Genomic DNA, 10,744 nt, shown 5'->3' on the forward strand with positions numbered 1-10,744 from the left:
CGCTGCCCTACTGACACCGTCTGCTGACTTACTGACACCATCCACTGCTCTACTGACACCGTCCGCTGCCCTACTGACACCGTCCACTGCTCTACTGACACCATCCACTGCTCTACTGACACCATCTACTGCTTTACTGACACCGTCCACTGCTTTACTAACACCGTCCACTGCTTTACTAACACCGTCCACTGCTCTACTGATACTGTCCATTGCCCTACTGACACCGTCCTCTGCCCTACTGACACCGTCCACTGCTCTACTGACACCGTCCACTGCTCTACTGACACCGTCTGCTGCCCTACTGACACCATCCACTGCTCTACTGACACCATATACTGCTCTACTGACACCGTCCGCTGCCCTACTGACACCGTCCGCTGCCCTACTGACACCGTCCGCTGCCCTGCTGACACCGTCCACTGCCCTGCTGACACCGTCCACTGCTCTCCTGACACCGTCCACTGCTCTACTGACACTGTCCACTGCCCTACTGACACCATTCACTGCCCTACTGACACCATTCACTGCCCTACTGACACCATTCACTGCCCTACTGACACCGTTCACTGCTCTACTGACACCGTCCACTGCCCTACTGACACCGTCCACTGCCCTACTGACACCGTCCACTGCCCTACTGACACCATCTCCTGCCTTACTGACACCGTCTGCTGCCCTACTGACACCATCCACTGCTCTACTGATACCGTCCTCTGCCCTACTGACACCATCCACTGCTCTACTGACACCATCCACTGCTCTACTGACACCGTCCACTTTTCTACTGATACCGTCCATTGCCCTACTGACAACATCCACTGCCCTACTGACACCGTCCTCTGCCCTACTGACACCGTCCACTGCTCTACTGACACCGTCCACTGCACTACTGACACCGTCCACTGCACTACTGACACTGTCCACTGCCCTACTGACACCGTCCTCTGCCCTACTGACACCATCCACTGACCTACTGACACCATCCGCTGCCCTACTGACACCGTCCACTGCTCTACTGACACCATCCACTGCTCTACTGAAACTGTCCGCTGCTCTACTGTTACTGTCCGCTGCTCTACTGTTACTGTCCGCTGCTCTACTGACACCGTCCGCTGCCCTACTGACACCGTCCACTGCTCTACTGACACCATCCACTGCTCTACTGAAACTGTCCGCTGCTCTACTGTCACTGTCCGCTGCTCTACTGACACCGTCCACTGCACTACTGACACAGTCCGTGGCTGGGGGCCTTTGATTGGGTGGCAGATACAACCGTGAGCATATAGGCCTTCAAAGACTTTAGACCGGGCATAAGCTGAGGTTGGTTTATTTGTTATGCATTGACTGTATTATATGCATTAAACTTGTTTTCTTGTAAATGTTGTATTTAATGGTTTGTAATAAAAGGCTGCTATGGCCATTCAACTCCAAATAAAATGTGTCATCTGGTCATTTTGGAAGGGGGGATTGGTCAAGTGTTTAATGTTTTATAGATAAATCGGAGCCTTTACAATCTGCAGGTCCCTCAGTCATGTGTCTGGGCGGCTCTGACTCAGGCTGGGTTTAGGATGGCTTGGAAGGATCTTCTTGCCTAAGGAGCAGCAGGGAGCAAGGAGGACTGTGTGAGTTGTGCTTAACCCTTCCTTTCCCTTGCCCTGGAAGATCTTTGGAGGAGCCACATGGCCTGGAGAACAAGCAGCCTGGTGGGCTGGTAGTTCCTGCAGGCAGTAGAGCTGGGATCAGTTTCTACAGTGGAGTTGGAGATACTCCTGTATGCCGCCTACAACACATTGTGCGACTTTCTAAGGGACTGAGAGTTCCTAGTCCTTAAGGGGCTTTTGCATTTTTGACTATCAGAGACTGTAAGTGTCCAAGAAGGAGGATAGTTCAGGATTGTGTACATAAGGAGGGAGTTGTCCCTGTTAATTTTTGCAGTCAAGCTGGGCATTCCATAATTCCTATTCCCCGTCCAAGTTATTAGACCCCTAATAAACATCAATAACCAAACTCAAAGACTGTTCCTTGTGTCTGGATGGAAGTGGAAAATGCTTGTCGCCTGGCTGTGCAGTAGTGGAAGGGTAGTGCTACACTTTTATCATTAAAAACGGTCATTGAGCTCCAGTCTAGTGGCTTTGTCTAGGTTGAGATGATGCATGCAGAAGAAATAATTTCCTCAGTCTCCATAGTGATCGGACTGTATATAACTTTGTATGTAGTGAAACTTGGTAATAAAAGGCACCTGGTAGAGAGCAAAGGCCTTCCAAAGAAAAGAGAGGAGGCATAATGTGCAAACAATGTACAAACAAAACAACATATTTATTGAAGCAGTGTAGCCAAAGCTATTTTGGCTATTCTCCTATGGATCACAGGAGTGCAAATCGTTCTGCAATCCTGTGACCCATTTTAGGCTGACATCGCTCAGTCAGTCCAGGCTTGGGAAAGATCCCAACTTTACAGTCGGGATCCACCCAGATGCCTGGACCGGAAGCTGGCTCAGCCTCTCACCAAGCCGCTGGGAGACTCAGCAAACCGCTCTCGCCCCCTACACAGCCCAGCACTCCAGTGAACACTGGAGGGGCAGAGCAGAGAGCTGGTTACTGACAGTTACTGGCTCTCTGCAGGCAGAAGACTGAGAACTGTTCTTTGGCTTAGAGGCGGTGGGGGGACCGCTACAGCTGGGATTGGTGCTGCAGCCATCTGAGTGAGTATGATTGTTTTTTTAAAACCATACTTTTAAAAATGTAAAGGACAACTAAATTCAAGAACAAAAATGGAATATATTGCATCATGCCATTTATAATTTGTGGTGGCTGAATTAATCTTTGTTTTTCAGACTAAGAACATTTTAAGAAGAAGCCATTAAGAAGACTCCTGCACGTATGCGTGGGAGTGACAGCCATTCACAGCGACGGAGCCGTAAACCTGGAAGAAGCGCCGAGGGCAAGATGTCAGCTCCCTCGCCGTGGACCGGGCTGCAATACGGGGGCTTCAATCCAAGGTAAGTATTACATAATGAGCTAGTATGTGGTGCATACTAGCTCATTATGCCTTTGCCTTGCAGGGTTTTTTTTTTCTTTTTTTTTAGATGTGCGGTATACAACCGCTTTAATGAAACGATTAAAAAAACACTCACATGTGGTAGGTCAAACACAGGCTCTATTGTACAGTTAGCATCTTAGGGTCTCGTTTAGGCATTGGTGCAAGGTTCTGCTGGGAGGGAAACACCAGCGTTTCCAGAAGAGAGTGGCCAGCATTGCCTCCCGGAAGAGCAACTGATAACGAACCTTTCATGAATGCTCAGATGACAGAAACCCTGAGATGCTCACTGTCACTGTAAAATAGAGCCTGTGTTTGAGATACCACATGTGAGTGGCTTTTTAATCACTCTATTAAACTTTTAAATCGCTCTATATAATGATATATTGCACTCAGAGGCGATCTCCTATTTCTTTCTTAAGAATACACAAGACTTGTACATTGGTTATCCCAATGTTCAGCTTTAAACCTTATCATTTTTATTAACGCCTTCATTCCATCCCTGCACCTTTGTTTTACCATTTTGAATTTGTAGTACGGAATTAAAGAGCACAACAGAAACAATTTCAGCATCTTCTTCAAGCATGCAATTTAATGTAGTTGGCACGATTCAAACCTGTGCAGGGAAACCCCTATGGATTTTGAGTCCATCACCTTAACCACTCAGCCACAACTACTGGCTTTTTTTGCTTGAAGCAACTTTTCCAGATGTAATGGTTAAAGCTATTTATGCAGCTCTCCCTTGTGATACCTTATGTGTTGTATGAAAGGATACACTTTATTGTCAAAAGTATTGGGACACCTGTCTTTACACGCACATGAACTTTAATGTCAAACTAGTCTTAGTCCATAGGGTTCAATATTGAGTTGGCCCACCCTTTGCAGCTATAACAGCTTCAACTCTTCTGGGATGGCTGTCCACAAGTTTTAGGGGTGTGTCTAATGCATCCCACACACAAGTTGTTCTATTGGGTTGGTGTCAGGACTCTGTGCAGGCCAGTCAATTTCCTCAACCCCAAACTCACACATCCATGTCTTCATGGACCTTGCTTTGTGCACTGTTGGAACAGGAAGGGACCATCCCAAAAACTGTTCCCAAAAGGTTGGGAGCATGAAATTGTCCAAAATGTCTTGGTATGCTGAAGCCTGAAGAGTTCCCTTCACTGGAACTAAGGGGCCAAGCCCAACCCCTGAAAAACAACCCCACACCATAATCCCCCCTCCACAAACTGATTTGGACCAGTGTACAAAGCAAAGTCCATAAAGACATGGATGAGCGAGTTTGGGGTGGAGGAACTTGACCGGCCTGCACAGAGTCCTGACCTCAACCTGATAGAACACCTTTGGGATGAAATAAAGCAGAGACTGCGAGCTAGGCCTTCTTGTCCAACATCAGCGCCTGACCTCATAAATGTGCTTCTGGAAGAATGGTCAAACATTCCCATAGACACACTTCTAAACCTTGTGGACAGCTTGCCCATAAGAGTTAAAGCTGTTATAGCTGCAAAGGGTGGACCATCTCAATATTGAACCCTTCAGACAATTAAGACTGGGATGCCAATAAAGTTAATGTGCGTGTAAAGGCAGGCGTCCCAATACTTTTAACAATATAGTGTGTATATCTATCTATATCTATCTATATATGTATATAGATATATATATATATATATATATATATATATATATATATATATATATATATATATATATATATATATCTATCTATCTATCTATATATATATATATATATATATATATATAGATAGATAGATATATATAGATATATATATCTATATATATCTATATATATCTATCTATATATAGATAGATATATACCTGTATATATCTATCTATATATCTATATATAGATCTATCTATCTATCTATCTATCTATCTATCTATCTATCTATCTATCTATCTATCTATCTATCTATCTATCTATCGTCTATCTATCATCTATCTATATATATATTTACATCACTTATACCATAAATGAATTAATAAGTGCAAAAATATTAAATAAATACAGAAACAGTGTAATACTCCACAGCCACATTAAATCACCACAAATTGTATGATGTGATAAATGTCCATAAATATCTATGACTCCATTATTGATCCATTCAAGTTCCACAGTGAATTGTCCACAATACAATAATTCATTATCCACTTCGTGCTTAGATAATAACAATGTATTGCCACCGCGTGATCCCACCACCTTCACTCCAATATGCTCACCTTAAGGGATGGACATAAGCAACATACATTTATTAGGTCAGATGCGCTTGGACCCCTCAGGGGGGAGAATAGATAAGTATTCCTTAAGACTGAAAACTGTTATTTGGCTTAGAGGCGGCGGGGTAAGAATGATTGTTTTTTTTAAAGCCAACAACTAAATTCAAGAACAAAAATTTAATATAATGCATCATACCATTTATAATTTGTGGTGGCTGAATTAGTATTTGTTTTTCAAACTAAGAACATTTTCAGCAAGGATAGAAAACACCTGTTGATCTTCCCAGAAATCCGTTGTCACTTTGAGCTGAACTGCAAGGATAAAGAATGTTAACTTCATTGTGTTCTCTGCTACCCCCCCCCCCCCCCCCCCCCGTCCACCCAACTTCATCAGCATTGAAACAAGGTCCTCAGGTACCCATGGCAAGGATGCCAAACTGCCCCCCCCCCCCCCCCAACAAGTTACTGCAATAATTACTACAGGTACTTATATAGCACCATAAATTTACACAGCACTTTACATATATATTATACATTTACACAGTGCTGTGTCTTGGCCTAGGCCGACAAGGCCTAGGCCTAGGGCGGCACTTTGCGGGGGGGCGGTGACTTTTTTGCTGCCCCCCACGCAAAAACCCCCCCAACCTGTCCTCCCCACGTTCCGAATAGATTCAGCCTCCCACGGCCAGCACCCGCGGCCAGCTCCCGCTCTGATGTAGCCTCCCGCGGCCGGCTTGCCTTGTTATATACTGGCACAGTATGGGCACGTACTTTGGCCGAGGGAGGGAGCGACTGCCGCCCCCATAATACGGACGTTGACTGATCCTGTCAGCTTGACTGATGGAGCCGGAGCCTAATGCTCCGCCTACCCACCTCTGCAGTCCAGCCCTGGGAGTCGGGACGTGTCTTTCTGGTTACCAGAGGAGGAGGAGGAGTGAGAGAGAGGAGGACGACGATGGCGGGAACCCTCAGGTAATTGATTTAAAAACTACTGTAACCCAGGCAGCCCCCAAACGCATCCACTGTGCCCCCAAACGCATCCACTGTGCCTGCAAACGCATCCACTGTGCCCCCAAACGCATCCACTGTGCCCGCAAACGCATCCACTGTGCCCCCAAATGCAGCCACTGTGCCCCCAAATGCAGCCACTGTGCCCATAAACCCTGCCACTGTGCCCCCAAACGCAGCCACTGTGCCCCCAAATGCAGCCACTGTGCCCCCAAACGCAGCTACTGTGCCCCCAAACACAGCCACTGTGCCCATCAATAGCTGCCACTGTGCACATCAAACGCACCACTATGCCCATCAATTGCCACCACTGTGCCCATCAAATGCACCACTGTGCACATCAAACGCAGCCACTGTGCCCATCAATTGCCACCACTGTGCCCATCAAATGCAGCCATTGTGCCCATCAAACGCAGCCACTGTGCCCATCAATTGTCACCACTGTGCCATCAAACGCAACCAATGTGCCCATCAAATGTACCACTGTGCCCATCAAATGTACCACTGTGCCCATCAAACGCAGCCACTGTGCCCATCAATTGTCACCACTGTGCCATCAAACGCAGCCACTGTGCCCATCAAATGTACCACTGTGCACATCAAACGTAGCCATTGTGCCCATCAAATGTACCACTGTGCACATCAAACGTAGCCATTGTGCCCATCAAACGCAGCCACTTTGCCCATCAATTGTCACCACTGTGCCATCAAACGCGGCCACTGTGCCCCCAAACACATCCACTGTGCCCCCAAACGCAGCCACTGTGCCCATCAAACCCTGCCACTGTGCCCCTAAACGCATCCACTGTGCCCCAAACGCATCCACTGTGCCCCCAAATGCAGCTACTGTGCCCCCAAACGCAGCCACTGTGCCCTCAAATGCAGCCACTGTGCCCTCAAACACATCCACTGTGCCCCCAAACGCATCTACTGTGCCCCCAAATGCAGCTACTGTGCCCCCAAATGCAGCTACTGTGCCCCCAAACGCAGCCACTGGGCCCTCAAACGCAGCCACTGTGCCCTCAAACACATCCACTGTGCCCCCAAATGCAGCTACTGTGCCTCCAAATGCAGCTACTGTGCGCCCAAACACAGCCACTGTGCCCATCAATAGCTGCCACTGTGCACATCAAACGCACCACTATGCCCATCAATTGCCACCACTGTGCCATCAAATGCAGTCACTGCCCATCAAACGCACCACTGTGCCCATCAAATGTAGCCATTGCGCCCATCAAACGCAGCCACTGTGCCCATAAAATGCAGTCACTGTGCCATCAAACGCGGCCACTGTGACCATCAAACGCAGCCACTGTGCCCATTAATTGCTGCCACTGTGCCCATCAAATGCAGCCACTGTGCCCATCAATTGCTGCCACTGTGCTATCAAGTGCCACCACTGTTCCCATCAAATGCCGCCACTGTGCCCATCAATTGAAAGAGGAAGATGTGTGGTTTACAGGGCGTGTCTTAAATAGGAAGGGGTGTGGCCTTGACAGGAAGGGGTGGGCCATATTTAAATGAGGGGGCGTGAGTTAAGTCAGGCCTAGGGAAGCACAAAACCTAAATACATCACTGCATTTACAATTGCCCCTGCCCTTAAGGAGCTTAAAAGCTAAAATCCCTAACTAAGATTTATACATACTAGGGCAAATTAACCTACCAGCCACACAGGCACAAGGAGAACATGAAAACTGCAAGCAGGTAGTGCCGTGGTTGGGATTTAAATGAATGATCCTAGTGCTGCTAGGCAGAAGTGCTAACCACTTAGCCACTATGCTGCCTCATAAATGAGGGTAGGGCAGAGCAGAACCCAAGCTGTCAAACTAAAAGTTAAATTTTGCAGAATACACAATTTTAAAAATCTTTCCATAGTATTGAATATCCAGCCTCTACTTACCTGGAATGTACGTGGTTCTTTTCCTGCCTCTGCAGAATGACCTCCACAATTGGTGCCCGGTCTCCTGATTGTGGTAAAGTTTCCATTAATCAGGGATTCCAACCATTCTATGGTGAGAAAGTATGGTCAATTCTCCTAAAGACCCTTTAATGCCTTCTAAAAGGCACCCTTCTTGTTAACAGCCAAACCAGCTAACCAATTACAACATGCTGCCTTAGAGCTTTAAGGGACCAAGGGTGTAAAATAAAGTGTCTGGCATGTCACCAACAAGTTTATGTTTTAGGTCAGCATGGCTGTAGATCGATCTTTGTGAAAAAACATCTTTAATCTGTAAAGATTAAAATTTAGAATTAATAAATGGAGTGGCGATTTTCACAGTTACAGAGCGAAAGATCTCCCAATATATGAGAATAATCTCAAACTGCAAAAAAAATGTCTTGGTGTGGGAAGGAGAAGTCACCTTTCTCAATGTCACCCCAAATAATAAGTGTCCAGACAAGAAAAAATTAGGTGTCAAGAAAAATTCAGTTCATTTCAAAATCAGCTCTTGTGTTTATGTGAGGTTGTGGATCTTAAAGTGGTGTTCCGGCCGAAATTATACTTTTTAAATAAAAATACCCCTATCATACACAAGCTTAATGTATTCTAGTAAAGTTAGTCTGTAAACTAAGGTCTGTTTTGTTAGTTTATAGCAGTAGTTTGTTATTTTATAAACTTACAGCAGGCCGTGGCCATCTTAAGTGTGGGCATCTGAAGCCAGATTGTATTTCTTCCTGGATCTCATCCTTGCAGATCTCGCACATGCTCAGTGCAGCACAAGCAGTGTAATAGGTTTCAGATCAGGTTTCCATAGCAACAGCAGTTTCAGAGGAAGTTGCCGCCCCTTCCCAGAAGGCATTGCAAGCAGGAAATGATGCGATGGGCCGCGGCCAGGGAGGAGGAAGTGAAAAATGAATACAGCAGATATACAGTAGGTGCTGAGAAAAAAAATAAAAAAATATCCAATTTGTTTACAGTGCACAGTTTAGTGAGGGATGCTGAAGAGTTGTAAAAGTGGGTGGAACTCCACTTTAACATCCCCAATAACTTCTTTAAATCTATAATCACAAGCAACACACAAGAAAGGGACAGCACTAATGAAAATGAAAAAAAAAAGGAACGTAATTCAAGGTAATAGAAAGGCTTTATGGACAGTTGGCTCTTGATTTAAGTAAAGACTGTGGAAACCAGATTTTTTTGTATGTGTCTTAACTACACTCAATGCTACTCAAGATCGCAGGATACATCAGATACAAGGAAAATATGGGGGGCATGGTGTAAAAGCTAAGACTTAATTTAGTGATTTGAGTTCATATCAGTGGAATCTTCTACCAGTCAGTTTTTTGATAGAAAAATCTTTGCACAGCCAAGTGCTTTCTAGTTTGCTTCAAAGCAAACAAGCAAACAAAACCAGCCAATTGAGTAGTTGTGGCCGAGTGGTTAAGGCGATGGACTGGAAATCCATTGAGGTTTCCCTGCACAGCTTTAAATCTTGCCAACTACGTTCAATTGCATGCTTGTAGAAGATGCAGATATTGTTTCCATAGTGCTCTTTAACTCTGTATTACAAATTCAAAATGGTAAAACAAAGGCGCAGCGATGGAGTGAAGGCGGTAATAAAAATGATAAAGGTTAAAGCTGAACACTGGGATAACCAAAGTACAATAGTCTTGTGCATTCTTAAGAAAGAAACGGGAGAGCGCCTCTAAGTTCAATATATCATAGGTTTAACAACTTAAGGACCAAGCCTCTTTCTGTGATTTGTTGTTTACAAGTTAAAAACATATTTTTTTGCTAGAAAATTACTTAGAACCCCCAAACATTATACATTTTTTTCTAACACCCTAGAGAATAAAATGGCGGTCGTTGCAATACACTCTGTCCCGCCGTATTTGCGCAGCAGTCTTACAAGTGCAATTTTTTTGGAAAAAATACACTTTTTTTAAAATTAAAAAATAAGACAACTGTAAAGTTAGCCCATTTTTTTTATATTGTAAAAGATAATGTTACGGCAAGTAAATTGATACCCAACATGTCACGCTTCAAAATTGCGCCCATTCGTGGAATGGTGACAAACCTTTACCCTTAAAAATCTCCATAGGCGACGTTTAAAAAATTCTACAGGTTGCCTGTTTTGAGTTACAGAGGAGGTCTAGGGCTAGAATTATTGCTTTCGCTCTACCGATCGCGGCGATACCTCACACATGTGGGTTGAAAATCCATTTTCATATGGGAGCACTACTCACGTATGCGTTCGCTTCTGCGTGCGAATTCGGCGGGATGGGGCGCGTTTAAAAAAAAATATATATATATATATATTATTATTTTACCTTTTATTCTTTATTTTTACACTGTTCTTTTTAAAAAAAAATGTGTCACTTTTATTCCTATTACAAGGAATGTAAACATCCCTTGTAATAGAAAAAAAGCGTGACAGGACCTCTTAAATATGAAATCTGGTGTCAAAAAGATCTCAGATCTCATATTTACACTAAAATGCTATAATAGAAAAAAAAAAAAAAA

The 10,744-nt window shown here is 44.7% G+C and overlaps 1 long non-coding RNA gene and 1 other non-coding gene across 2 annotated transcripts in view; one reads left to right on the forward strand and one right to left on the reverse strand.

Moving 5' to 3' along the window:
* Positions 1–2,995, forward strand: part of LOC141102579 (uncharacterized) — a 41,866-nt gene extending 38,871 nt beyond the window's left edge. The window contains exon 3 of the long non-coding RNA XR_012235163.1: positions 2,837–2,995. This is a non-coding gene — a long non-coding RNA (uncharacterized lncRNA). The remainder of the gene's footprint in view (positions 1–2,836) is intronic.
* Positions 2,996–3,634: 639 nt separating this feature from the next.
* Positions 3,635–3,716, reverse strand: TRNAL-CAA (transfer RNA leucine (anticodon CAA)). Its single transcript has one exon. It is a non-coding gene; the product is annotated as a tRNA-Leu (tRNA).
* Between the last annotated feature and the right edge of the window lie 7,028 nt (positions 3,717–10,744).

This window comes from Aquarana catesbeiana, linkage group LG07 (genome assembly GCF_042186555.1).
Source record: "Aquarana catesbeiana isolate 2022-GZ linkage group LG07, ASM4218655v1, whole genome shotgun sequence".
NCBI lineage: Eukaryota > Metazoa > Chordata > Amphibia > Anura > Ranidae > Aquarana > Aquarana catesbeiana.